At 40.3% G+C, this 27,567-nt stretch overlaps 1 protein-coding gene across 1 annotated transcript in view; it reads right to left on the bottom strand.

Annotated features, from left to right (window-relative positions):
* DGKI (diacylglycerol kinase iota) overlaps nt 1-27,567 on the bottom strand; it is a 428,452-nt gene that overhangs the window by 371,786 nt on the left and 29,099 nt on the right. The gene's annotated exons all lie outside the window — the stretch shown is intronic.

Raw genomic sequence — 27,567 nt, forward strand, 5'->3', positions numbered from 1 at the left:
CAAAGCTGGACTGGAAAGGGACTGGGAAGGAAGGGAAGAAGGAACTTTCTGGGAAGTTGTCTCTTCATAAAGGTGTAGGTTTTATGCTATGAAGGGTGGGTTATGGATTCATGAATCCAAACTGTATATCCAAAATTTATTCCCTTCAGTGTTTATGAATTTTACTTTAAAAAACAAAACCTGTAAAATTATCGTCATCATCATCAAGTAGGAAGTAGAAAGTGGGTTGATAGCTGTCAAAACTAGGTGATGGCTATATGAGGTTTCATTATACTATTTTGTATACTTTGTACATATTTGAAATGTTCCAATACGAATTCTTTTAAAGATTTAACTGCAACAATTCAAGTGACAGATGATGAAGGCCTGAATGAAGAAAGTAGCATTGAAGTGAGACAAGATGAAATGAGTCTGCTACCCAAGTGACTGGGGACTGAAACTAAACCTATGTGAGAGGTAAGAGAAAAGGGGAAATTCGCAGATTCCAAATCACCCAAAATAGAAAGGTATTTTCATAGCGCTGGTTTCCATAATGGTCCTCTGTGTTTAAAAACATCATTTTGAAAAGTGTCCATAGATAGCACTAGATTGCTGAAGGGGGCACCCACGGTGCATAAGAGCTTAAGAACTTATAGATGACTCCCAGGTTTCTGATTTGAGCAATTAAGTGGATTTTCTAGATGCCATTTATTAAGACTCAAGAGAAATTACATGAAAATGAATGGGTACTCAGGATGAACAGTGGAGTTCATGGTAATGATGTGAGTTAAGTCTGTAACATTTTCATCAGAGAAGCCCAGTAAGCTGTCAGATATATGGTCTGCATCTCAGGAAGAGGTCTGGGCTGTAAAGAGATTGGGAGTCATTAGCATGGAGGAGATCAGTCTTATAAACTGAGCTCCTGTGAGATGCACAGCTTCTCATTTAAGGATGCCCTGTCCACGTGGAAGGTACACATGGAATCCTCACAAAGACTACCTGGTTCCACCCTCATCATCCACTAAATCCACCCTGGAAGCAGCCAGTCCTACCTCCGTGTAACAAAACTGTTTCTACAACAAGATGGGAAAGTTTAAAAGAAACAAGGAGAGAGTAGTAATATATATATGCAACAAGATGTTCTGACAAATATTCTCTCTGAGACTTCAAGAAACAATAGATAATACATTTTAAAAGAGGATGCTTGAGCTGTCTCCCATGGAACAAGGTGTGGGCTATGTGCTAGAGACAGCCATCTCAGGATTGGCTTAGACACTATCCAAAACATCACAGCAGAGTGTAGCACCTTGGTGCTACCAGGATCCTCAGGGTTGAGAAAACTGTAGCCAGGAGAGCAATGCATTGCCCTTGACTCGGGGAACTGCAAATATGAGATCCTCAGCAATGAGGGTGGGAAGACTAGAAAGACTCCACAGAAGAACTCCAAAAAAGCCAACTTTACATATCTGCAAGATTCAGAGAGCACTAACAATAGAAGGATAAATCATCACTAGCCAGGTAGGGGCTTAACTGTTTCCTCCCTCCTCTTCTCTGCCAGCCCAACCCCAGCTTGAGAGGAGTCTGCAGCTGAGGCCAGCAAACAGGATACAAGGGTGAAAAGGCACCGTGGAGAAAGACAGAAGAAGCTGACCCATCTCTTCTCCCCAGACTGCAGCAGTCCTGTGCAGGCCCATGTTGGGAGGGGGAAGAGACCTCAATTCTAAGATGAGAGTTTTTATTAGTGCCCAGCTCTGGAAGTTTTAGTTCCTGAATTAGTACAGTGACTTGCAGTGCAAAGGTTTTTTATTTCCTAAGACTGGCCAGCAGAGCCAGGGCAGGGCATGCCCCACCATGCAGGTTTAAAGAACGAATACAAGGAGAAAGGTAGGCTGTTTTATGATTAAATCCCATGTGTTGAGTTTAGAAATCCCAGGTGAATCTTGAAGAATCATGAATCTAATGACTCTACTTCTCTACTAATGACTCTTACTTCCACTTCTTTTGACTCTACTCACATCAATCCTTCAGAATCTTTTTTTTTTTCAAATTATTAATCTTTTACTCAAAGTGAGACACCATGTTAAGGCACTGTGAGGGTATGATAATGAGCAGCTCCTCTTCTGGCTGCTTCCCTCTCACCCACAAGCCTCTGATGATACCCAGGTCTCTGGCACCCACCCACATTTCCTTTACTCTTGGACCCATATTACCAACTGCTTACTAGACAATCCAATTTGGTGGGGCTTATCTCAAGCTCATTATGTCCCAAGAGGAAACTTGCCATCTTTTCAAATCTCCATGTTCAATCCAATCTGCTCTTACCCTTCATTATCTACCATCCTACCCGCCACTAACAGAAAGATCTTTCTAAACCAGAACGTTCAAGTTGCTACTCTGAATTTTTCAATGGCTCCCAATCTCCAAAATCCAACCTCCTAGACATAACATCTCTTGATGGGTCTAACCCCTACCTCCAGACTATCCCAACACCACTCAACTGCATATTTTTTAAACATCTCCTCACACCGCCAAGGGCTCTCTCACCACTCTACTCCCAGTCTTGCTGGTCTAGAGTTGTTTGGAATGCCCTACCCATCCCCAGAGCCCTAAATGGAAAATGCCATTTGTCTTTGAATCAGCCCAAATGTTACCTCCCTTGCAGAATATTTCCTCCGATCTCCAGGCTGGAAAGTTAAGTAAGTTACATACTTCTGTGTTAGCATCAGTCAAATTTTATTTTAATCACCTCAGTGCATAGCAGTTTGCCCTTCCCTGTGCCACCCAACAAAACAAAACAATGTTTTTTGACCAAAACCCCTGTTTTTGTATGCCAGGATGATGCTTGGTATAGCGTATGTCCTCATAAATATTTATTTAACTGAATTATAGTGAAGTGAATTAATGACTTTAAGGAACTTGTAATTTAAAAGAAGAAATGAGAACAGAGATTCTGTCTTACTCATTTCTACCACAGAGTAGGCCTCAATGAAATGAGGTGAAGAAATGAATAAAAGATCAGATAGAAAGCAGGGTATCCTTACAAATGGAGCAGATAAAGACAACAGAAATTTAATGGAGACAGACAGGACACCTTTTTTTTTCTGTTCATTTCTCATTCCAGTACCCTACACGGCTAAGCTTAAGATAAATGAATGCAAATGGGTTGGAAATGGGAGAGGTTTTCTTAAAAAAATAAAATAAAATAAAAATAAAAAGACTACCACCCACTACCCATGCTACCCTCCCACCAGAATGACTATAGTTTTAGCATCCATAATAGGATTGTTGCAGTTTTGAGAATGTTGCCATGGCAACCAACCTCAGCCCTTCCCCTAATATAAGATAAAATTTAGCAAAAGAAATAAATAACAGACTCCCATAGAAACATTATCAGACCTTTCCATATAAATAACCTGGGTAATTAAATGTTTCAAAACAGAGTATTTAGAGAGCTGTGAAAAAAAAAAAAAAAAGATTCTACAAAGTTTATTTTTAAACAAAGGGGGAAAAAAATCACAAAACATCAGCTGGAATACTTGGCTCCCTACATGGTTTCAAGGAGTCACAATTTCCTAACTTGCCTGGACAAGAACCACAGAACCCAGAATCACAAGTCTCTATTTTGTTGCACAAGCAACATTCCTACCAGGAACTCTCAATCCCTATTACGAGGGGATAAGAGAATTCTCCTGTTTGGATTCCCCCAAATAAACCATGGCACTTGCAAAACATTAACTGTAGCAGACCCTCACCGTACTATGGCCTAGATAACATCCATGCTCCCTTTTCCTTTCAAGAATTCTCTAGGTGACTTGTTAATCGAGAGCAGGGGTCCCAGATTTGTTATGTAAAGGGCCAGTAATAAGTATTTTAGGCTTTGCAGGTCATAGGATCTCTGTCACAACTACTAAACTCAGCTGTTGAAGTACAAAAGCAACCACAGAGTACGTAATGAATAAGCACAGCTGTGTTCCAATAAAACTTTATTTACAAAAACAGTCAGGGGGCGCCTGGGTGGCTCAGTTGGTTGATCGACTGCCTTTGGCTCAGGTCACGATCCTGGAGTCCTGGGATCGAGTCCCGCATCAGATCGGGCTCCCTGCTCGGTGGGGAGTCTGCTTCTCCCTCTGACCCTCCCCCCTCTCATGCTCTCTCTTATCTCATTCTCTCTCTCAAATAAAGAAAATCTTTAAAAAAAAAAAAATACTACAAAAACAGTCAGCCAGATCAGGCCCAAGGGTGAGAGTTGGCTGACTCCTTAGTCACACTTACTCCTCGTAAACTGTCAATTTCTGTGTATCACGGGAAACACTGTCCCACCTTCTTCAGCCGAGCAGGAAAGCCAGGCCCGCACGGTATGCAGCACTCAAAGGGAGGAGCAAAAAGGATAGTCAGATTGATGCTCCTAAGACTGATCTGGAAATGACTGCAATAAGCTCTGTGAGAGCTTCTTATTGTGTGAACTTCCCTCCTAGAAAAATTTTAAAAGCCAAATAGAAAGCCATCTGTCAGGGAAGGGTAGGTACAACACTCCCTACAACCAACTGGATGCTGTTCTACTTTAAATGGATAAGAAGCCCGACTGGCTGGCATGGGGCCCAGTGATGCATCTCTATTCAATAAAAGCAAATGATTATCAGTCTGAAGCCTGGAGCAACTTTAACCAATTTGCAAATCTGGATGATTTTCTGAAGTTCCTTTAAGTTCTAGAAAGAGACTTGGATACAGCTGGTGAAACAGAAAGTACTGGACTCAGGGGACGGATGGTTATGGATTTCGGCTTTTCCTTCAAGTAGTTGTGTTACCTGCCAAATCCCTGAATGACTGTCAGCATCTGTAGAATGGGGGTAACAGTGCCTGTTGCTGGACTTGCTGAGGATGAAACTAGGTAACCTATGGAGAACATGTTACAGAGTCAAGGATTCAACTGTGTTACTTGCATTCCCTTAAAGAGAGCAGACGAAATTCCAGCTTTTGGCTTAATTTTATTTGTTCTTCCAGAGAGAAAGCACTCTCGGGTCAATGTTGCTACAGTCCAAAGAATAATTTTTTTTTTCTCCTGGCAAACTGCTGCAGAAGGAGCTAGAAGAAACAACTCATTAGCACAGAAATCAGTCCAAGTGAGCAGCAGCATGTGACAAGCATCTCATCTCAGAAATCACAAGTCCCCTCCCTTCTCCTTATCCCTCTCTGCAGCTATAGGCATCTATCTACTTCTGAGTGCATATTTTCCTCTGTTCTTTTCCTTCTTCTAATCCATTCTATTTCTCCCCCTATGTTTCCTGCCTCATGCCTCTCTCAACTGGACATGATAGGAAGTATATTTATTTAATGGTTTCATATTCCCTCTCAGATAACCTAAATTAGGTTGCTCTTTCTTAAGGGTGCCTGATTAATCTTTTTGGTGAGTCAGTCACCCTGATATAGATTCTCTCTATCCGTGTTCAAAAACCTTTGTAGCAAATCTCTTCCAAAAGGCTAATGATTATTAAGCATTAAAGAAAAGACTGGTTTAATGGCAAAAGGCAAGCCAACTTTAAATAGAAGAATCCAAAGAAATCAGAAGAGCTGGACTTGAGGTTTCCATAGACTTTCAAGTGAAACTAAGTCCCTTAAAAGTTGTAAGACCCTATAAGATTCCTTGGTTATGAAAATCAGCCATCACCACATGTGGAAACTGCTCTTTTCTATCACAGAGATTCTCTGGTGATACATGAAAAGAACCTTCAGCTTCTTGGAAAGAGATGCTAGATAACTGTCTATTTTACTCTCCAACTTGCCATCATATGGTGATAGCGGTGGGAAAAGTTTCTAACTTTTGCTCAGGAGAATATTTTATCTTAGCAGTGGGTGAAAAAATAGAAGTGAAAATGAACCACTCAACCCTTTCCCCCTTACTTCAATTATTCTGTCAAATAATCATGAAACTTCTAGAGATTCAGGCTTATGCACAAATGTGCAGTTCCATGTATTTCAGCCACATGAAATAGAGGACTTCAGCCACAACTCATTAATTTGGTTGTACCACACACTTCAGTGATCATTCAGAGAGGACAAAGTATTTAAAAGGACTGGATTACATATGGTAGAGAAACATGGATATCTTTCTCACTGATAGCAGTGCTTTGAGGTGTGAGTCACAGGTTTAGAAGACATTGGTTTACCAATTAACACATATATTTACTGAGCATCTGATATAAAACACAGACAGACAGGGAGAGCTGGCTTCCAGGAATTATGAGTAAAGAGATAGGAACCATTGGTATGGGAGTAGATAAAGAGAGAAAGAGAAAGAGAGATAAAGTTGGTTTGGAGAGCTGAAGATGAGAGATAAATAACCACTTTCCTCCAACCCTCTACTGGGGTATAATATTTATAATAGACATCAACAGTAAAATGTGACTTTATTTAGAATCGATATTTTTGGTTCCTACATTGACAAATATTTTAGTTCCCATTCATCAAACATTTATCATGTGTCTATTACCAAAAAAGGCACTGAGTTGGGTGCTGATTTTGAGGAACAGAAGCGCTACTTGACAGCGCCAGGAGGTCCCTTCTTCCAGGAAACAATAGCTAACAGCTAAAATTTACACTGAATGCTTACGCTGTGCCAGGCATTTACCTAGGCAACTTATAAGAGTTAACTCATTTAATTCTTACCACTGTCTTATGAGAGCGGTAAAGAATAGTTGTTGTTACTGCTAACTATTGCACCAGGTGGTTTCTCTCTGTCCTCCTTTCTTCTTTCTCTCTAATGTAAGACCCAAGCTGCTTGATAAGATTTCTCTCCTTTATAAGACCAGGAACTTCCAATAGCTACTACCCTCTGTCCTGTAGACCGTGGTCCACCTCTACCTGTCTTCATCCCTAGATTATGAAAACACCTCCTGGCTGGTCTATCTGACTCCATCCTCTTCCCATTCCAATTCACCTAGTATTATTTTAATCACTGTCAAACCCCATTTTTCATATGTCATTTCCCTGCCTAAGATCCTACAACATACACAAAGTTGAAATGTGCCGCTACTGTCTATCATTTTTCTCCAGCTTTCTCTCTCCTTAATGTGTGATTCCCATAACACAGTCGCACTCAAACCTATGCATATCTAGAATAGCCAAGAAGATTTTAGAGGGCTTTATTTTCTGGAGTTTGAACATAGTTTTTTTTAATTTTTTAATCATTTTTCTAATAACAGCCCCAAATAAGCCTCCTTCCACTTCCACATGCCTTATTGAAAATTATCCAGCAAATTTAAATACAAACTCCTACCTAGTTTTCAAGGTCCCTATCATCTGCCCATATCCTAAGCAATCTGTATTAACTCCCATAATTCTTATATAAATCCTCACGTCCAGTGAAGCTAATCTTCCCACTATTTAGTTCACAAAGAATTTATACAGTGCCTACTCAGTGTCAGTCACTGAGGACGTATGGTATGAACAAGACATAATCTATGCCCTCAAAGATTTTACAATTTGAAGATCTACTACATATGATAGATAATCCCCACCTCTGTAGGCTGGCCCATATTCTGTCATCTACCTGGCATGCATTCACTTCTTTCCCTTCCTTTCCTCAAAGTCCAACTCAAATAATGCCTTTCCGGACCACTTTAGCTCACACACTTGCTCCCTCTCTGAGATTCTTGAAGCTCAACTCTTTATCTTCACTATAAAAAAAAAAAACTGCAAGAATGACAGACTGTGCAAAGATTGGTATTCTCTGAAGTTTTAGGAAAGCAGATGACTACATCTGAGATTTAAAACATGAAAGAGATGAGGCTAGCCAATTACAGGAATCTTCCCAGGACGACCACATAAAGATGTAAATATGCTATAGGCATGTACTTCTCAAACTCCCTGTGTGCATAAATCACCTCGTTAAAATGCAGATTCTGATTCAGCAAGACTGGAGTGGGATCTAAGCATCTACATTTCCAGCAAGCTCTCAGGTGGTGCCGACACTGTGGTTCCTAAGCTACACATCAAGTAGCAAGTCAACAGCAGCCACTTCTCAAGGGTCCCCAACCAACAGCTCATGATCAGCCAGTCAATTCTGTTCTGCCAGCTTTATTAGGGTTCCCAGCTGAGACTTCCACTCAGACTTTATTATCAGCCAGCAAGTGCCCCTCCTCCTCTTTTGTGATCTCAAGACTTAAGGGAAATATCTCATCCTGGTGGCTCTTGTACACAGAAAGATGAGGTACAACATTCCCCTAAAGACATAAATATCAATCTCCCCAGAGTGGAAACAAGTACCAGACTTAATCATCCAGCTATATCCTTCTAGCACACCCATTTCCATTTTTCTGGTTCTGTACGCACCAAACAACTTTCTGGTCTGAAATCTATGTCTCAAAAGCAGCCCTGATATCAAGGTCACTCAGGAAGAAGAAACACTTCCAGAGTGGTGCTCCATCAAAGCAATGAAAGCAGTGGCAAAATAGTCAAAATAAACATTTTCAGAATTCTGTAGGTTCACCAAAGGATGGAAAGAAAAATGGCTATTTCTCTAGAAGAACAGTGAGCTACGTGGCATTTATATTTGCTCTTTTCCCATCTCCCTCTCCCCAGCATTGCAATAGCCTTGAAAACCAGCAACTGTAGAAACATGGCAGCTGTGAAGAACAGTGGTCTGCCAGCTATCTGAGAGAGTAAAAGAGGTCTGGAGCTCCCCAAAAAGCCCCATCTTCAGAGAATTATCACTATTATCTGGAAAGTCCCATCCATGGGATTTATCTTTAGTTGACCTAACTCAGATATTATTAAGTGAGGAAATCCCTATATTCAGGGTGTGTTTCCAAAAGAATCAGGAATTATTTAGCATCATGGCTGCTTGAGGTGGTGAAACCAGTTGAGGCAAACAGGAAGCCAACCAAAGAAACTTGAAATAAATCTGGGAAATGAGATGTCCACAGAGGGCTTTGAAAAGTTCTGAATTCCTCGGGAATCTAGGAAGCCATATGTATGTGCAGGGATGTGCATATTCTTGGGAAAGACCTAAGAAGGCCCTCATCTCTCACCTATGGCTGGCCATGCAGGAGATGAAGGCTATGGCAGAGTTGTAAACTGCCAGAACATGGAAGGCATACCCCAATTCACATGCATATATCTGTAGCAGAAGGGTGGGAATTTTTTTAGTTAGGAATTTAAGGAAATCTATGCCAACTCATTAGCTGACCACCACGCTAATCAAGCGGAGACTTTAGATGCTGCATACAACAACAAATACAGACTTTAAAAATTAATAAAGTCACTAATCAAACAAACAGCACTGGTAAGAACAACTATTACAGTGTACTACAAGCAACAGAGCAAACTGGGTGTTGGGGCATGGAGACAATCTGATTCCCAGAGAGGTTTCATGAAATTATTCTAAAAACCCAGTTTTCAGCAACCAAAAAAATGGCACACATAATGACATAGGAAAGTATGGCCCATAAATAGGAAAAAAGAATCAACAGAAACTATCCCTGAAAAGCTCAGATGTTTGAGTTACTACACAAAGTTATAAATGAGCTGTTATAAGTATGTTCCAAGAACTAAAGGAAATTTTGCCTAAAGAATTAAAGGAAAATACGAGAATGATATCTCACCAAATAGACAATATTAACAAAGAGATACTACGAAAGAGTCAAATAGAAATTTTAGAGTTCAAAAATACAATCATATCAATGAAAAGTTCATTGGAAGGGACCAACAGCCCAACTGACTGGGGAGAAGAAAGAACTAACAAACTTAAAGACAGATCAGTTGAGATTATCCAATTTGAGGAACAGAAAGAGAAAATAATGAAGAAAAACAAACCAAGCCTCAGAGACTGGGACATGAACAACACACCAGCATATCCCAAAAGGAAAGGAGGAGAAGGATAGAAAGAATAGTTGAAGAAATAATGACTGAAATGTCCCAAATTATGAAAACATTAATCTACACATTCGAGAAATTCAGGGAACTCCAGGTAGGATAAACTCAGAGACCCACATCTACATAGTCATAAACTGCCAAAAGCAAAAAGCAAATAGAATCTTGAAAGCAGCAAAAGAAAAATGACCCATCATATGAAGCAATCTTGAATAATATGAACAGCTGACTTCTCACTGGAAAACGTAGAAGCCAAAAGCCAATAGGATGACATGTTATTAAAAGAGCTGAAAGAAAAAGACTGTCAGCAAGAATACCAAATTAGTGGGTGCCTGTGTGGCTCAGTCAGTTGAGCGTCTACCTTCGGCTCAGGTATGATCTCAGGGTCCTGGGATGGAGCCCCAAGTCAGGTTCCCTGCTCAGCGGGGAACCTGCTTCTCCCTCTCCCTTTCCTTCTGCCCCTCCCCACCGCTCACTCATGCTCTCTCTCTCAAATAAATAAACAAAATCTTAAAAAAAAAAAAAAAGAATACCAAATTCAACAAAATCATCCTTCAGTTTGAAGGAGAAATGAAAACATTCCCGGATAACTGAACACTGAGAGAATCCATCACAAGCAGACCTACCCTACAAGAAATACTACAGAGCGTCCTTCTGGCAGAAATAACAGGATGTTATACGGTAACTTGAATACACATGAAGAAATGAAGATTACCAGTAAAAGTAACCCATAGGTAAATATAAAAGATAATACTAATGTATTTTATTCGTAAGTCTTTTTTATGAGATTTAAATGGGAAGTGCATAAACCAGTAACTCCAAGATGGTGTTAGTATGGCTATAATGTATAAGGAGGTGATTTGTATGATGATAATAGCACAAAGGAGAAAGGGAGAACAGAGCTGCATATGAGCAAAGTTTTTGTAATACTACTGAAATTGAGTTGGTATTAATCTGAACTAGATTTTTTAAGAAAATATTTTAAATGTAATCCCCAGAGCAACCACTTGAAAATAATTCCAAAATATTTCATTAAGAAGGGAGGTAATTAAAATAGTACATTAAGAAATGTATATTTAACAAAAAAGAAGGCAGTAATGAAGAAATACAAGAACAGAAAAATATAAAGGGTCTCAAATCAATAATTTGTCTTCCCACCTTAAGAAATGAAGGGAAATACATATATATATACATATATATATATGGAAACTGGGAGAAAAATAAACCTAAACCCAAAGCAAGCAGAAGGAAAGAAAGAATAAAGTTTAGAGCAGAAATAAATGCAATAGGGACTAGTCAAATAATAGAGAAAACCTACAAAACCAAATGTTGGTTTTTTTGAAAAGATTAATAAAACTGAAAATCCCTCAGCTAGGCTGACCAAGAGAAAAGGAAGAAATTGCAAAAAGCAGGAATAAAAGAAGGACATTTCTGCTAACCTTACAGAAACACAGGGAATACTATAAACAACCCTATGCTAATTACATAACCTAGATGAAATGGAAAAATTCCTAGAAAGAAACAGACTACTGAAAATGACTCAAAAAAAAAAAAAAAAAACCCAGAAAATCTAAATAGACCTATAACAAGTAAGGAGATTGAATTAGTAATTTAAAAACTTCTCACCAAAAAAAAAAAAAAAAAAAAAATCCCCAGCCCCAGGTGGCTTCATTGGTGAAATCTACCAAACATTTAAAGAATTAACACCAGTCCTTCAAAAACTCTTGCAAAAGCTAGATGACTAAGAAGCACCTTCCAACTTATTCTATGTGGCCAGTTTCACCCTGTATATTAGTCAGGGTTCTCCAGAGAAACAGACCAATAGGAGATATACAGATATATAGATAGTAATACATACAGATAAATAGATTGTCAAGGATGTGGAAGAATAGAACACTCATTCATTGCTAGTAAGATTATACAATGGTGCAGCACTTTAGAAAACAGTCTGGCAGTTCTTCAAACTGTTTAACATAGAGATCCAGCAATTTTACTCCTCAGTTTAAACCCAAGAGAAATGTGTCCACAGAAAAACTTTTGTATTAATGTTTATAGCAGCATTATTCATTATAGCCAAACAATATGTAGAATATCCATTCAATGGAATATTATCTGACAATTAAAAGGAAGGAAGGTCTGATACATGCTACAACATGGATGAACCTTGAAACACTGTGCTAAGTGAAAACAAGGAGGCTGCAGAATACCATGTGTTGTATGATTCCATTTATTCCAAATGTCCAGAATAGGCAAATACATAAACAGAAAGTAGATTAGCGGTTGCCAAAAGCTGCAGGAAATAGGGATATGGAGAGTGACTACTAATGAGTACAGAGTTTCTTTGGGGGATGACTAAAATGGTCCAAAAATAGATAGTGTGGATGATTGCCCAACTCTGTGAATATACAGTACTAAAAATCTACTGATGTGTACACTTTAAAAGGGTAAATTTTATGGTATGTAAATTGTATTTCAATAAAGCTATTATAAAAAAAAAGCAGCCCAATTCTTCAGAAGAACATACTGAGTTCAGTTATTCTGCCTATAATTTATTCCTTTTAAAAGCAATCATTTTGACATTATGGTTCATTAGTCTTGGGCTAGACTGGTTAGGAAGTTGATCACCTACTTTCCTAAGGAAAAATGATCAAAATATATTTTGAAACCTCCAAGAATTAAAGCCAGAACATGAAAGCCCAATATGAAATAGTAGGGCGATCAGCCGCATCCATCTCAGTCAAGGCATGCTTGAATAAAAGAACGACCAAACGAGAAATTAGTTACAAGACCTCCCATACAATGTAAGTCCTGCCTGCTGTTCCATCAGATGGGTCCATTTTGAATTTTTAACTAGCTTTTAAACTCCCTGTGATTATGAACCATGTGTTTTTATTTTTCGAAATTTCCCTCTGTAGTGATTAGTTCCTTACTAATTTTTAGTGTTCGGTGACTTTAGAAATCACCTGTTTCAACTGTTCAATATGCTTATCTCCAGATGACTGCTGGGAATAAAGCAAGAAGAAACTACAAGAGACAGCAGGAGTACAGGGCATGGTTGTTTTAGATAAACAGTTCCAGAACTTTCTAAGAGGAATGAGAAACCTCAGGTACCCAAGAGATTGGAGAGTGACAGCTTCTCCACTGCAGCATGTGACAGGATAGGAAGTGAGGTTGTCTCGCCAACAGAATTGGCAAATATTTACTACATCCTCAGAACAAGCTGGAGTGACACTCTATCCAGGGGGCTTCTCCCTGGTTTCAGGAAAAAAGATGAAACAGTTTGGTGCTCATTTTTAATAGGCATAAAACTAGACCCAGACAAGATTAGAAGAGCAGAGATTCAATTCAGACGTTCTGGCTTCGAAGCTTATTGATACTCAAGTCTTATTTCAGGATTGTATGCTCTTTGATATCTGCCCCCATCCAATGCTCATGATACCTAACCAAGTGTCCACAAGTCCATCATCAATAATTATATAGTTAGTGGAGTTTGGTAGTTAATCATTCCATCAGATTCTAAAGCAAGAATTATGTATAACTTGGAGCGAAGAATGGCTGCCTCACCTTAGACCATATTCAATTTCAAGGGTTTCATACTAAAATGCACACCTTCCAGCTGCTATCTAAGTACTGATGCCCCTTCTGTAGTACAAGTGTCAGTACTGTTTGCAAATTTCACTTTGCAATCTTTCACTCACTCCATCTAATGAAATCTTGTACTTCTCCTCTATCATTCGTACCCAGTGATTTGCCGTTTTTACTCCAGGGCCCTGGGAAACTTTTGATGAGGCATGACTCATGGATCAGGGAGAGAAGAGAAGGAAGTACCAGCTGGTGCTTAAAAAACTGGAAGGGCAAATGTCCCACTAACTTTCAAGTCAACATTCAACTTCCTTCATCTATGCACTTGTACATTCGTAACTCTCCCACTCACAGGGAGGTATATCTTCTCCTTATCCTTCAAAGATATTTTTGATGTTGTTTTGAACATACAAGAAGGAAGGCAAAAATAAATGAAACAAGGAAGAAAAAGAGCCATGGTGCATGGATGGATGAGTAACAAGAGAATGCAGGAAACCACCACTTCTCCCCATGCCCACCTGGACTTGCCTATTTCCTACTCCCTGGTGTTGGAAAGGAGGTCAGCTTTTCTGAATCTGATGATTCAGGGGGAAAAAATCACGATTGGAAGAAGCAAAGGGACTGGACACTGAAAAAGTAAACAACAGTGTCCTTTGCATCATTATAGCTATGAAGCATATGGCAAAAGCAAACAGCAATAATAACAAAACATGAGCCCACTAGGACCAGAGAGCTATGACCCTACAGTTCCCAACCATTTGCTTTTGAAAAAGTCAAACTGTAAGTTTCAGCACTCAGTTTCACCAACCACAAAATGGATAATAATTATGACTGACTATATTGTGAGCAACGCTATCACCCTTTTGGCCAACTACTACACACTGTGATTTGAGTCCTCATAGGGAGTCCTATGAATCAAATGAAGACCATTCTCTTTGATGATGGGTATTATTTCTAATCCTGAATGGTAGAGAATGGAATGTGTTTACATGCCCAGCCATGCACCCCCTGGGGGTGAGGGCAGGAGAAAGAGCATTATTAAATGTTCTAGAAGAAATAAATATGGGTTTGCAGCTGAGAAAAACGCTATCTGGAAGAACTGTAGGCCTCAGCTCTCTCTCTGTGGGGAAAGTTTTAACTTTAGGATGTGCCCCTTGTCCCTGCATGGGAAACTTGATGCAAAATGTGTTTTCGGAAAGAACTCTGTTCTAGCTCTACATTTACTACATCTCTCCCTTTTGTTGCTGACTTTAATCCTTTGTTCCAGTTGTTTTCACACCTGAGGTCATAATAATACTCTATCTGTGATACCGTAATTGTTGCTAAGTAACTGCATGTGCTGTCATCAGTAGGGTTACAGCTGTGGGGCTTAAGAAATGTTCCCAATGAGTTGTATAAGCGCCTGTCTAATGAGGAGATATTCTCCCTCATGAGAAGAGTGAAGGTGGTTTGTGGAGACATGCCGATTTTCCATTGTGAACTTCGTGTCAGTGCCAAATTACAGAAGTACCTTCTTCTCCCATCTTGCTCTCTCCTCCAACTCCTTCCCTTGCTGGAAAGCAGTTCATCCACAAGTCAGAGAGAGCCTGATGCCTGGCTGTCCTGACAGCACATTCCACTCTGGCCTTACTTAACTGGGCTTCATTTAACTAATATCTACTGATATTCATTAACACAACTTGTAAACTCTGCCAGATGCTAAAAAGAATAAAAAGAGATGAGAAAAACCCTCAAGAAACTTATAGTTTCAGAGGTAAAGCAAAATGAGTACAAATAGCAATTAACACAAAGCAAAGCAATATAAGGATCACTAGGTGAATATCAACTCTTCATACAGGAGTCCAAGGGAAGGCCGGTCAGGTCACTTGCAGTAAGGAAATATCGTCAGCCAAATCATCCTGGAGACAGAGTGGGTGTTTAAAACGTTTTCACATTTGGAGAGAAAGAATGGAAGGGTCCTAGCCAAGAGGAACAGAGGTGAGACAAAACAAAATTCAGGTTATAGTGAGGAGATGAGATTTTTGTGATAGCCAGATAAGGTATTCATACAAGGAAGTGCCAAGACTGGAGCTCTATTTTATGATTCTATTATCAGTGGGTATATTAAATAGATCCTCAGAGGAATCCTCCTCACTGACTTTGAATTTTTTCAAGAGTTATGTATACTATTTATATCACCAGAAGTTTATTTGTACACTATTTTATTTCTTTTTGATACCATTTCTCTCTCTGTGGTCTACCAACTAAGATAGTCCACCTTTCACAGTTATGTGTCTTTGTCTAATAGACTTAACATCGAGTGTCACTTTGAAGAGTCTTGACATTTTTCCCTGAGCAAAGTGATTTCCCCCACTTACCACCTACGAATTGCTTACACAAATGCAGTTTCACCTGCAGGATTTTATCATAGGAAACAGATTGAGGGTTGCTGGAGGGGAGGGGGATGGGGGTGAGGTAAATGGTGATATACTATATGTTAATTAATTGAATTCAGATTTTAAAAAAGATCAAAAATATAAATAAATAAATAAAAATAAAATGGAAAAAAATTTTTTTAAAATACAAATACTTCTGCAGATATAACATACCAAGTCCATATCCAGTATCTTGGAAAACTCAATAAGCATTAAATATATAGGAAAAGAACAAGGGTTGAGGGCTAAACATAGCTGAGTCCAGACCAAGGTTCTAACACTCATTCACTGTATGATCTTAGTTGTGTGAGATAAATAGTCTGAGCATGTGCTTTTCATTATCTGAAAAATAAGCTAATAAGCATGTCCACTTTGCATGATTATCTACTATGAGGCATGACTGTGATTTCCCTTTGTGAGAGTACCTGACAAACAGCAAGCATTCAATAAATGCTTTGTGAAGCACTCGGTTCTTTTTCTCTTCATGTCTCCAGTTGCCATCAAAATGTCTGGCATACAGTAGCTGTCTAATGCGTAATTCTGATCTTGTTGTCAAAAAAGGGAGCAGTGAGGCATTGGCGTTGGACTTCCTCCCGAGGGGATATGGGAACTGAACCAGTTACTTGGCTTCTCCGAGCATCAGCTTCCTCTCCAAAAATGGAGAAAATTACCACTTTACAGTTTTTGTAAAGAGCTTCTATAAGAAAAGTATGTGGAATGTTCTGGGCATATAAATAAAAGTAAGTGGTATCTGTTTTAATAAGATTTGATAAGATTTCATTATTGGCTCTCTGCCCTGTTTCCTCTCTGGAAGAGAAGTCCCTCACTTATTCTGTCGTCCATGAGTCTCTTTGGCCCACTACACATCCATTTAACATAAATAAAACCACATCTGCTATTAGAAGTTATCCGTAAGAACAAAAGTGTGGCAGTTTTAAATTCTTTGCGGAAAAAATTAAAAGATTTAAACTTTTTTAGTGTTTCTGTGCTGGGTGTTTTAGCATTGATACAGGCTGGGAGAAGACACGGAGGGACTCCTGAGTTAAGAGCCTGAGTAGACACAAGGAAGGAGGAAAAATAAGTATATTTTTCTTTTCATAAAGAAGCCTGCATTTAAAAAATTATTCACAGCATAGCTTTGCCAACCCACCAGAAGAAATGGAAAATGCTATTTATCCTTTGAGAGCAGAGTAAAATTTCTGTCTATTTAGCCTAATCTTACTCTGTAGGCTTATGAAGCTGAATAGATATTCTTTCTGAATCTTCATCCACATCTCCTTTTCGATGTTCAACTTAAATTACTCATTTTCTAAGTCTGTGTTTTCAGCTGTGTTTCCACCAACTCATTCTCAAAGAGAGCACGTTAAGACAAACCGCAGAAGCAGCTGGGCTGTATATTACCTACTTGTTTATACATCCCTGTCATTAAAAACTACGGGTTGACACACATGAATGACTCCGCTATTGTACTGATGTGTATTGAGCGCTGTTTTGCCAAGATGCTTTAAAAAGATAATTTCACTCTGTATGCCTTTTCCTTCATTTTATTTATGTTTTTTAACATAATAGGTTCTGGTTTGTGTACATCTCCAGTAAATCCATTTCTTTGTCTCTCAGCTGTGCTTGGGGGAAGTTAACATTGACTCACGTCTGGTCTGACATCTCTATTGAGCATGACGGCATTCTCCTCACCTGCCTGACAATCACCAGTGCCGTTTCTGGTGTGGGAGTGAATGGAGAGAAAATGCCTACCATCCCCTCTAGTGTCCAGGGCAGGGAGGAGAACAGGTCTTTGGCCAAAGAGGAGCCACCAGGAGTCATCATGAATTGTTGAGCAATCTGCTGGCTTGAGAGCTTCCTGGACAAGGATCCAAAGAGAAGTAGCCGTGGTTGCTTTCCCAAGCAGACGTGACACAATGATTTGTCACAATACAGTATTGTCCCCACTAGAAACAGTGGAAAAAACCATGTTCTTCAAGGCCAAACAAGGGCAGGGCATAAGCATGCAGCCAGGCAGACGAATACAGAAACCTGCCATGAGCTTCTCCGAGCCCCAAAACTGAGATGATTCACATCTATTCTTGTCCTCATCTCCAGCGTTTCCCCCTTGAGGACTCCCCTTCATCACATTAATTCCACTTGCTCTCAGATGGGCATAATCTCTCAGAACTTTATAATTTCAAAGATAAGGAAACTGAGGCTAAAGAAGGTGAAGGAAATTGTTTGAGTCCATACAGGTCAGTCAAGGCTAAGCCAACGTCAGCACTGTGGCCCTGAGTTGGGGTGAGCTAAACAAAGCATGAGAAGATTATTTCTGTGATGCTAAGTGATCATACAGGCAGGGCTCAAGTTGAGTAAGAGCCGGGGAACAGGGTATTTCATTTCCTCTTCTCGGCTTCTACTGTGAATCACTTGTAAGCAGGAATAATTGCTCAGCCTCCCTTTTCTACCTGCCCTGCCCATTCTTCTTCAGCATTCGAATTTACCACATGAAGGTCCCTACATAAAAGACAGGTGAAGGGATGCCTTTAGAAGACAGAGCAGATGATAACAATGAATATAGCCATAGTAGCAGCTCTCAACGATGGGGAGGATATGCCAAATGACTTGTGAATTGCATTTCATTTTTTAGAAGAGCCCTCCAAGTCAGATTTGTTACCCCTATTTTGCAAATGAAGAGACGGAGTCCTACAGAGGTTAGGTAATCAGCCCAAAGTGATGGAGACAGGATTTGATGATGGGTCTGGCTGATTTCAAAGTCAGTGCTACACTAGACTGGGAAGAACCAGGTGCTAAAGCTTTGCATCTGTCCTCAGGACTGAGATGAGTAACAGAGCCAGGCTTCTCTCCTGCAGCCTTCCACACCAAGCATGACATTGTCCAAGCCAGTAATCCAGCTGAGGACAAGAAGTAGAATAAGAATTGTATAAAATGCCTAAATTTCCACTCCCACACACCAATCATCACCACCAGCCAAACTGACAGAGGGCACCAGGAAAGGGGAAGGAATAGGACCATGCAGGTACTTGCTTCCCCTATCCTAGGAACTGTAGGAAGAAGAAGTTCATACAGTACAAGACCCTGGATCAGGGAAACAGCTTGTTATGGGTTAGGTGATTTGTTCTGTTTAATGAAGAGATGCATTTCATTTTTGATTCCCAGGTCTGTCTGTGAAGACCCAAAATATTGTGCATCATGCAGTACTGAAGGTATATCAGTTTCCAAATACTGGTTTTCAAATATTAAAACCTCTTTTTAATTATTTCAAAAACCTTCACTCAAGAGCTGTTTTCTTTTAGATTTAGATGCCTGAGAAACCACATAATGATGAAAAACTACTAAGAATCAGCAACACTTCCAAATGAATTTTGTATTTTTTCATAACAGCATCTAGGTACATTTGGAACAAAGAAATGTTACATTTATGCATGAGCTACATAGCCTGGGCAGTTTTCAGACTGCATTGGACGTGCAGATGGACTTATGGACCCCCTGTAATGATCCAGCAGGATCCAATAAAGTCAAATTCCTGAGCATCCTCTAGGTCATTGCTTCTCAAACTTTCATGTGCTCAGGAATCATCTGGGGATACTTTTAAAATGTAGATTTTAATTGGGCTGGGGGAGGGGAGGCTAGGCCTGAGATTCTGCACTAGTAGTAGGCTCCCAGGTGATCCTGATGCTGCTCTGTGCCGACACACTCTGAGTAGCATGGCCCTGGCATGCTACTTATCCCACGCAGCCCAAGCTTTCACCTGCCCACCTGTTCGCTCTACCGTATTTCCTCTACTCATCAAGCCACACCCCCTCCTGCCACCATTTTTCCTAAGCGGTGAATATGGGTACGTGTGTGTGTGAATGCAGCTTCCAAAAGGGTGAATCTTGTCTCTCAGGCCTCATTGATTCCCCTTGCATTCCCATTGCACTTACAGCCGGCACCGTGATACACGGCCAGTCAAGCTCTCTGCCTATGACCACCTCACTGCCGTTTGCGTGCGTTTGTGTTGATGTTGGTGCTGTTTAGTTATATCTCTTTGGAAGCAAAGATGAAGTAGTATATATTCTCCACAGCAACTAATATTTGCTAAATAAATACTTGGGAGTTGAAACATTATCTGGATGAGAAAAACATGCATCCTGGTATGGGTATGAACGTGCAGACAATTCAGCATATGAATGAAAGAATTATATATATTGACTAATTGCTAAAAAATTATTTCACAAAAAATGATAGGTGCCGTCTACTGAGCACTTAGTAAGAGTCAGGCACTGGGCTAAGTGCCTTGTATGCTCTCATTTAATTGTCACGGGGCCCTAGGAGGGAAAACTCCAAAACTCACACTTCAACAGAGCTCTGCCTCTCATTAAGTGCCTACCAGGTATCAAAACTCAATTGAAATGTGGTAGATCACAGAACAAGGCATTCTCTGCTCTCCAGGAAGTTGCAGGCACAAATAATGAGGCTGCCCTATGACAAGTATAATAATGCAGGTCAATGCACAGAGCCATGAAAGGAGAGAGACAACCATCCAGTAACATTGGGAAAGGCCTAAGAACTGACATTTAAACTAAATGTTAAAAAAACATGGACCCAAGCAGAGAAAGGAAGAAGGGCATAAAAGGAAATGATAAGGCATATGCAGAGCAAGGCGGTATGACAGAGCTTGGTAAGGTTGAGGAGGGCCCCAGAAGCTGGGAACCCACACTGCATGTGGCAGCATGGTGGAAGAGCAGAGTGGGGGGCAGTGGTTCTATCTGGGGACAGTGCGGGGTGGGGGGTGCTAGGTGTGGAATCCACCCCAGGAATGTGTCATGTCTCCGTTCTACATCACCCATCAACTGATCGGCGTATCTTGGGGAAGAGAGTTTGGGGATGGAGAGTTTGACCAGATCCCTCAGTGATTCCAATATGGCTACCATGAGTGAGAGCCCCCTGCCAGAGGACGATGCACTCGGGTTTGTGGACTTTACCCACTACGCTCTGGAGGCCAGAGGGCTTTGGAAATGGGGAAAAGACAGAATCAGATCTATTTTTCAAAGATGCAGAGGACAGACTGGAATGTAGAAAATATGGAGACAGGGAGAACAGGAGGCTGACAAAACAGCAATAATACAGATACACAGATAAGAATAGCTGTACTGTTCTAATTTAATAGTGCAATCAACAGATTGAAGAGCCTGATCTGTAGTGATGTCAGGAGAAATTGAGAGAAGCAATTGTTTCAAGAGAGATCTCTGATTGGGCAGGATATGTGCTGAATGTTATAAAGAATAATATTTTGTCCCCAGGTATCAGACTGAGGTCTTGGGCTGTCCTAACCCCTGTCCCTTTTCCTCTCAGCACTTGGGACAGACATCTCAGATGTGTCCTAATGGGAAGAAGTTTAGAGACAGGGCTCTCTAGGGTCAGAATGGAAACTACACAAATTTGAAATTTTAAAAAGGTGAAAATTCTTTTCCACAGCTGGTAGCAGTTTGGGTGCTGTGTCCTTGGCCAAAAAATGGTGCCAGATTTAGGGGATTTTCCTGCCTGGGTGAGCAAGAGTCCCCTACATTTCCTGGGGTTGCTGAGCTTAGAAGATGGAGATGCTCTGTGTTGCTCTCTCCAGAGAGGCCACTGCAGCTACTGAGAAGCCAGAGCAGGGCTGCCTGTCATCAGGGGAGGCCTGAAAATGGAAAATGGTATGACTTCCGGTCGAATTAATAAAAGGATAATTGGCAACAGTAAGTTCGGAAAGAGTAAAAAACAAAACAAACAAAAAAACCCAACTTCTATAATGCTAATGGTAAGTTCCCTTCAAATCAGTGGATTTGTGTATAAATGCATTTATCACTCATTTACTGAGTGGCTGCTCTGTACCAGGCAAAATAGTAGGGGCTGGGACAAGGAGATGCAGGAAAAAAAATTTTAAAGAAAAAGAAAAAAATTAGACTATGAAGCAAGCTTGATTGCCCCTAAAGCATTTATTATCAATTTCTCAGACTGCTAGATGGACTTTATGGTAAAGGTAAAACAAAGAAAGGTAAAACAGGCACTCATATATCTTGACTGCTCACCCAAAGTGCAAGCCTTTGACTACGGATCATTGCATTAGTTGGGATGGAACAGGATATCCTGTAGGCACATAACAAATGTCTCCTTTGTTAAAATAACAGCAGTTTATTGCTAGTCCGGGCTGCCTGTCTATAAAGGGTTGGCTGGGGCTCTCTGGGACCAAGGTGACAATGGAGAATGTTGCCTGTAACTGTGGCAGAAGGAAAAGAGATCCCCGGATAGGCTCATGTTGGCAAATAAACATTCCAGCCCGGAAGCAGTACATCACTACTGAATGGTGTACAATCACAACATATTGTCCAGAACTCCTTATGTGGCCCCACCCAAGTATAAAAAAGCCAGCAAGTACAACCTGCCATGCTCCCAGAGTGGTAAGAGACAGAATATTTGGTGAACAGCACCAATGACTACCAGAGACATGGGGCAGAGTTGGCCCCATTTGAACTGACCATAATCCCAAAGATGGAGCTCAGGCATCAGCCTTGATCAGACAATCTAACATGTTTATTGTCAAGAGATAAATTAAAATTGTTGCTTGATTTCTGCTTCTGAAACAATGGTGTGCTACCCAAAGATGAAGTGATAAAGAAGGGGGATAGATCTGTAATAACACGTGAAATTGAGCTTGAAGTGATTAAACAGTAACATCGCTGAGCTACTCCTTACTGACTGCTGTCAGGAGGCTCTGTAATGGCATTACCTTGGGAGCGTTACGGGTTTCACAAATGGCGAAATCCATTCTAAGCTCCATTCTGACCAAGAACTGACAAAAAAGGATTTAATATGCCCCCTCCCATCACCATCACACATAATCATAGCCCACAAACCTAGCTTCTCCCCAAATAATTTCCTGACCAACCTCAGAAGGAAACAATCACAAAATACCCTGTTAGAAAGACCAAGAGGTGCCAGCATTTTTGCAAAGTCTATCAGAAAGAACTGAAATTTGTCATGTAAATTCCTTGACATTGAGAAAGACTGAGGCTGAGTATAAGGGTTGTGTCACAGCCTCCCAGACTGATCAGACTGTGCAGGACAAGAGTAACATGTGCGCCCACTTTAAACCAAAATCATCCCTCAAGTCATGCTGCTTAATGGCAATTGAGCTTTGGTTCCATTGTGGAGAGAAATGGAGACTAATCTCAAAATGAACTGTCCCACCTTTATCATGTGCATTAAACATGTATATGAAATGAAATCTTCGTAATTTCTGGTTGCCCTGGCAAAGCCAGGTAGGGAGCAACTCTTGAAGTACCTACCTGTTCTGGCTTTGATATGTTTTTTACTTTGTTTTACATCTCTCACATAACCTGTGTAGTAATTGTCTTCTTCAGTATACAGATGAAAACTCTGAACTTCAGGGAAGTTGAGTGCCTTCTTCAAGTCCAACAGCTCATAAGCAGTGGATCCCAGAAATATTTCCTTCTCTTCTCATTCCCCCAGGCTTCTGCTTTGAAGGAGAACCAGTCCATTGTTGTAAAAGAGGCAGTTTACAGTAATGGTTAATAGTGCAGACTTTGGGCAGATAGACCTGGGTATGAACCCAGCCCCAAGGCTTTGAGTTGCAGCTTCCTCAACTGTAAAGTAGAGATAAGCCTCCCACCATGTAGTTTTTATGAAGAATAAATAAGATTATATATAATGCTTAGGATGGGCCTGGGGCATCAAAGGTGTTCCATAAATGTTGGCTATCATCATCATCATCTAAGTTCCATGTACTATAAAGGGGAGAGGCACTTAACTGTAGCAAAAGTTATACCAAACCTCTTAAGCAGTTTCACATATATTTTCTTGGAGTCAATATACAGTAAGGTGTCAGGGCAAAATGAGTGATGAAGAAACCTTGCTCTTTCAATTTTTCAATAACTAAAATTTGATATCTTAATCTCTGAAAGACACTATTTCAAGCCCTTGGTATGTACTAATTCGTTGAATCCTCACTCACAATAACCCTCTGTGGCAGACTCTATCAACATCCCCATTTTGCAGCTAAGGAAATTGAGGCCAAGAGCTCCTAAATAACTTGTTCAACCCTACACACCTACCCACCTACAAAGCAGTAGAGTCAAGATCTAAATCTAGGAGGCCTGACCTCAAAGCTTGTGCTCTCCCCATTATGCCAGGCTGCCTCTATGTAATATTAACTGGGTGTATAATAATATTTGAGGCAATAACAATAGGGTTGTGTGATGTGTGCAAAACAAAAGACAGAAGCTTCTTAAGTTGTTGCAAGATGAACTGAAGCATAACTTGTGAGACCAGTAGAAACAATCAAGAATTCAATATGGCAGAGCCTCAAACAATGACACAGTGAAGGTACGGCAGGGGCACAATTTAACACGCAATCAAAAGGAAGGGAGTCCCTCTTTTTAAGCCAGGTAAGTAGACCAATGATGATGCTAAGAAGCAGGATCCATCCACATAAGAACAGACTTCGGGGAACCAGCTACAGTGCCCATGAGTGATGATGTTAATGCTCCCAGCTTTATCAGCATTGCTAAGACAGAGAAGAGATCATTCTCAGGTGCATCACCTAGGACAATAAAGAACAACTGCATATGGGCCCACATCAGTGAAGAGGCTGAAAACCAATTCTTAACTTGGCCTTTGATTTCGTATTTGCATTTGGCACACTCAGAGGCTTCTTTGCGTGTGTAAGGTTAGGCATGTAAGGATGAGTCCAGTGCTTATATTTCCAGGGCAGACTCAGGTCAGGAGGAAAGGATGAGAAGTAACCATGATCATCACTGTGGGTCATGTACATTGGAATATGTGTGGCTGTGGGTGCAAACACTCTGGGAACCACCCTCCCGGGTGTGGAGTGTGCTGGTGCTGACTTGACAGTATCAGACATCAAAGACATTTACCATTAAAGGAACTAAAACAGAAAGAAACTGACCTCTACTCTACTTCGTCCTCCACAGCAAGGACAGCTCCCAAGGACTTAGAATCTTTATCATATTCTCCAGTTCCAGACCACTTTGCAAAGATGGCAGAAAGTCCTTAGCTATAAATTTCAAATGCTAAAACAGCTCTTACCATGGGACAGATGGAAAATGCATTTTTGGCAATATTCTAACCCACTCAAATGTAGTGATTTTTCTCCAAATTGAATTTTAGAATTTCAAGCTGCATTTAATGCTGGCGAAATACAACTTCCTGGTTCAAGATATTTAATAACTCTAATAGTTATTGAGTGAGATACAGACAAATGAGACTAATATATGGATATAATTTCCCTTGAAATAATCTCAGAAATGAAAGCCCAAGGGAAAACACGTTTATAATGAGGCAGAATTGATTTTTGCTAAATACAAAAATAGTGCAGGACACATTATTAAACCCCAGTGGGCAGCTCTGCTGCCTCTTTTGATTGATGGTTTGTTCTTTCAATGCTCTGCTTTCAAAGGCTCTCCATGGTGGGATGAAGGGGTGGGTATGGAGGTTCATGAAGGATGGAGGGGAGGAATGAGGATAAGAAGCCACCAGTGAAGCATGATGTCCCCCACTCACAAAAGCCTTCATGAGACCTTTTCTAACAGAAGGGCTTTCAGTTTAAGAATTAAGAAAAACTTCTCAGCGCTGGAATGGAACACTGTCAAGTGCTCTTACAAAGTGGGGAAATGCCAAGAAGGGTTAAAATTCCCTCATCAACTTCATCCCTCTTAGAAGGGGCGAGTCCCTTGCACTCTTGAGCATTTGACAGCTTCTTTGACTATAGGGATTTGAGCTATTCCAAGCAACCTGGCACACACGTTGAGGCTTGGAACTACAGTAAGAAGTGCCCTGGATTCCCTAAGTATTATTAAATAGTATAAGCCTCCCTAGAGAACAAGTATAGAGAGAAATCAGAGCCTACAAATATTCCAGAAGCAGAACAAACTACGTAGGTGTATCATTTATACTTAAAAACAAATGGTATGATGGTTTTAGGTCAAATAAGCATATAAACTAAAATAAAATACATTCCTTAAGCAGCAATTTCCTGTCTCCGGATTACTCAAGATGTCTCCAAATTTGAACAATGGAAGATAAGCTTCTCCTTTGCTAGTTTGAATCCCGTTGCAAACATGGAAATATCAATAATTACCCAAAAGATCTGCTCTCTTTTTGCCTCACGGTAATAAACAGCACTAAATAACACTAGCTTTCAGTTCATAATAGTAGAATTACTTGTTTTATCCTTATTTTTCTTGGGTATTTACAGAATCTGCATTCTTTCCCTTAAATCTTTAAAAACCCATCCCCCTGTTTCGCCCTGGAGCAACTAAAGAAAAGAACACAATTCTGTATGCATCTGAGAGCAAGGAGAATGTAAGAGCCTTCTCCATTTGTGAAACCAGCACATCTGATCCCTTTTAGAAAATCTTTTTTTTTTTTTTTGAGTTGCTGGGCCAGCTTCTGCCAACGTCTATGGTACTGATCTAACTATGGTACTGATCTAGCTAATTTCAGATACTAGCTAACTGGTTTGCTCAACTGGTGTTTGAGTCCATTGTGAAATCGAGAAAAAAAAAAAACCTAACTGGTCTATAAATTTCTACTTCTGATGTGGGTTAAAAAACAAATTTTCTGAAATGGTACATTCATCCTCTCATGAAACATTTCTAATTCATGCATTTAATCTATTGAATCTATCACGCATATCATCTATTGAAAGCCTATGACTACACATGAGCCACTCAAGTTTATACTAGGGACATGGATAACCATGAGGATCTAGGCCTAAAGAAGCTTATAGGTAGCTTGCATGACACTCAAAACATTAGCAACTGTCTAATGCCTCTATAATATCACTTATCCCATTGTAAGTAAAAAATAACAATGGTAGAACAGAATGAGAAAGAAAGAATCCTACAATGGAGAGAAGAGACTTCAGACTGAAGCTTGCATCTAATACAGATCTTGAGATCTGACTCTACTGCTGTTTCTGCTTCCTGTGTGGGCTCCTGATGGGCCCTTTTATGTTGATGTGACTTCAAAGTGCCCCCCACATCCTCTTTCTACTCCTCCTATAGACTATCCCTAGACAATCGCATTCATTCTCATGATTTCAGCTCCCATTGCAAAATCTACACATCTAGCCTAGACTGTTCTCTTGAGCATCAGATTCCCTTACACATCGGACTTCCTCATCCTGTTGGCACACAGAGACTTTGCATGCAATATGACTGACATTCCATTCATCCTTTTCCCCGTCTAGTGTAATTCATCATCCTCTACTCTTTATCTGAAGTGTTAGCTCCACTAACCAAGCAAATGTGAAACATGGAAATATCAAAGTCACCTTTGATTCTACCTTCATTCCCAGTAAATCTCACTCACTTAATCACTACGTCCTCTTCACTTTAAATTCTGAAGACTTCCTCCATCCCCACCATCTCTTAGCTCTGTCCTTGCCCATTTCCTTTCACCTAGACTGGCACAAGATTCTCTATTGACCCATCTACTATGCAGTCATTTGAATAATCTAACTGAAGACAAATCTGAAAGATGCACTCCCTTATCTAAAACCTCTCTGTAGCCACCTGTACCAGCCATAAAATGGCAACAAATGCTTCATTTTTAGTACTGGCTCACTGCCCCTAGCATCAGCCTCCAGGGCCCAGGGCTTCCCAGGAAGGACCTCTCCCTCTGTATAAATTTCTCACAAGAATTTTCCAGCCTTTAC

The sequence above is a fragment of the Mirounga leonina genome, unplaced genomic scaffold (genome assembly GCF_011800145.1).
Source record: "Mirounga leonina isolate KUSES-001 unplaced genomic scaffold, KU_Mleo_1.0 Mir_174, whole genome shotgun sequence".
NCBI lineage: Eukaryota > Metazoa > Chordata > Mammalia > Carnivora > Phocidae > Mirounga > Mirounga leonina.